Source organism: Ursus maritimus, unplaced genomic scaffold (genome assembly GCF_017311325.1).
Source record: "Ursus maritimus isolate PB19 unplaced genomic scaffold, ASM1731132v1 scaffold_1, whole genome shotgun sequence".
Classification (NCBI taxonomy): Eukaryota; Metazoa; Chordata; class Mammalia; order Carnivora; family Ursidae; genus Ursus; species Ursus maritimus.
In genome coordinates, this window is record NW_024423343.1 from 12,737,680 (window position 1) to 12,740,502 (window position 2,823).

At 39.9% G+C, this 2,823-nt stretch overlaps 1 pseudogene; it reads right to left on the reverse strand.

Moving 5' to 3' along the window:
• Positions 1-1,837: 1,837 nt before the first annotated feature.
• On the reverse strand, positions 1,838-2,540 carry LOC121104046 (annotated as a pseudogene).
• Between the last annotated feature and the right edge of the window lie 283 nt (positions 2,541-2,823).

The following is a 2,823-nucleotide window of genomic DNA, read 5'->3' on the forward strand; positions in this document are numbered from 1 at the left end:
AGTACACATACGTAAGTTTGGGACTGGAAATACAGAAATGAAAAGATCACCTTTATGTAACAAAATAAATATTAGCAGATTCCAACACCACTTTTTTTCAATAACTGTTGATCCTTAGGATGCCGGGTTAGGTTAAGTTGTTAACAGAGTTCACTCTGGCTATAACAAAGTTAGTTTTGTCTATTTGTTTTTATTTTGCCAAGCTGGGCTTCATGGGAGTTAGGTTCTAGAAGTAGCCTTTGATAGTTACTTAGAAGAAAAAGGTGGAGAAGGAAAAAGGAAAGGAGAAGAGAGACAGGAAAAGAAGGAGGGAGAGGTGAAGGATGAGGTGGAAGAGGAAGAGGGAAGTAGCAACAGCAGCTTTCATATAAAGAAATCAAATTCTCCAACGCAACATGTTTTGGTGCCTTCCTAGTATCAGCCCACATCCCCAGGGAAAAGAAGTTTTGTCCTTTATTTGTCTTTTTGAGATATCTTCATATCATAACTAGATTTTGACATCTAGGTGCAGGGGTCCCAAAACTACGTAGGTCTTTTCTCAATAGAGCAGTGGATAAGGATCACGGATCAGAATGGTCCTCTATACCAATGACAGGGACGACGGCATGTGTAAATCAAAAGTAGCACGTATTGACACTGGCTAGCTCTGTGGAGATGATATGGAAATGCGAGATAGAGCCTGTAGCATTGTTAAATTACGGATTAGCACAGATCTCATTCTTGAGCTCATGTCAAATCCAGACGGGTTCTTCACTTCTAATTACAGCCTTCCCCAATAGGCACTCCTTAATTCTTTACTAAATGAACAAACTCATGTATTTCATTTGATTTCAACAGGTAGACGATCTCTAGTGATCTTTAGGTAAGATCTGATCTATATATCAGAATGAAGTATGTAGATGTGCTGAAAATATGGCTCAAATATGATAGTTCCACAACTGATGATGGCAAAGAGTTAATGGTAATGATGTATCCCAAAAGGTGGAAGCTTAAAGGTTATCGTCAGTGACAACATTGGGGCTTGCTTCGCAAACATGTCATCAGGACCCTCAGGAGAACATGGTAATGTGCTAGGACTTCTCAATGCCGTATGGTAAGTAATACACATGTTCTAGTGCAGAAACATTGTCCAAAGTCATGTAGAAATAGAAAGAACAATAACAATAAAAACCAAACATGGACATTTTATAGGGATGAATACAAAAATCTATATTAATGTTAAAATTAGAATACAAGGCCCAGAGGTTTTACACTAACAAAAATCTCCTTAGAATCTGCCCCCAAGACCTCATAAAAATGTGCCTTTCTGGCCTCCCTTAGCTCAGAATATTGATATTCTGAATAAGATTGAACAAGATCGGGGGCGCCTGGGTGGCGCAGTCGTTAAGCGTCTGCCTTCAGCTCAGGGCGTGATCCCAGCATTCTGGGATCGAGCCCCACATCAGGCTCCTCCGCTAGGAGCCTGCTTCTTCCTCTCCCACTCCCCCTGCTTGTGTTCCCTCTCTCGCTGGCTGTCTCTGTCAAATAAATAAATAAAATCTTAAAAAAAAAAAAAGGTTGAACAAGATTTCCTTGTGAACTTTAAAGATCAGAAAGCTCAATGAAATTTAGAATGAACTTTGCCACCAGAAAAAGTTAAATTCACTAGATGGATGGCAGGCAGACAGCAAGGGATGGCCAATAAGTCATTGGCTATGTGATCTTTTCATTGGCGATTAGGTCACTGGGGCTGATAAAAGAATCACTTGGAACAACGGCCAGATGTTATACTAACTGGACATACTTTAAAAATATGCTGTATTATCTTTAATTAAAAACAAAGAACTTTCCAATCATTTCACTCACTCTCGTCTCTCTCTTTAATAATGGTGAGATGGATATATTTTCCTTGGGGAAAAGAAATCCGTGATTTGTTCCATTCATTCACCAATAATGAAAACGTTGGAGGGCATCGGCATCTTTCCCATGAAACACATCCAGAGATCAGAATGTCTCTCTGTTGGTGATCATACAAGTTCTTCCCAGGTTGGCACCTCCAGTCACCAGACACAGGTTCCCAATGTCAAACTTGATGAAATTGGTCCTTTAGCCAGTCTCAAAATCAATCTGAATAGTGAATCAATCACGAGATGAGGGACTCCTTTTGTGCCCACAACGGACTTTCTCACCTTGCACAACTTGTACTTAGCCTTCTCAGGTGTAATATGATGAACAACAAAGTAAGACTTGGTGTCATAGATCAGATGAAAATTTTCCGCAGTCTTGTCAATCCTGATGGCATCCATAAAACTGGCAGGGTAGGTTATATCAGTTCAGACCTTACCATCAATCTTAATGAACTGTTGCACACAGATCGTTGTTACTTCATCTGTCAGGGCGTACTTGAATCTGTTCCTTAGGAGAATGATGAGAGGGAGACATTCTTTCAACTGAGGGGAACTGGCAGATGGATGAGGAGCAAACACACTGGTCATTTTATCCAGCACCTAGTGCTTTGGAACTGCCACACATTTCAGATGTTTCTTGGGCCCACAAGCCATGGCTGTGCTAGGCATGGAAGCAGCCACCCTTGATTGTTTTTTGAGAAAAGAACAATTGAGCTCTCTCACACTTTATTCCCTGAGTGACCAAATGGACTTAAAATTCTTAACAGCTTAATCTCCAATTGCCATTGAGGTTAAAGATACAATAAAAAAAATACCCTGGGGATACATGTGATACTTATTGTTTTAAATTGAACACAACAGAAATGCAAGCAAAATTATTCAAAAGAAAAACTTGTTGAAAATATGGTCCACAGAGTCAAAGGAATAGCTAAAAATC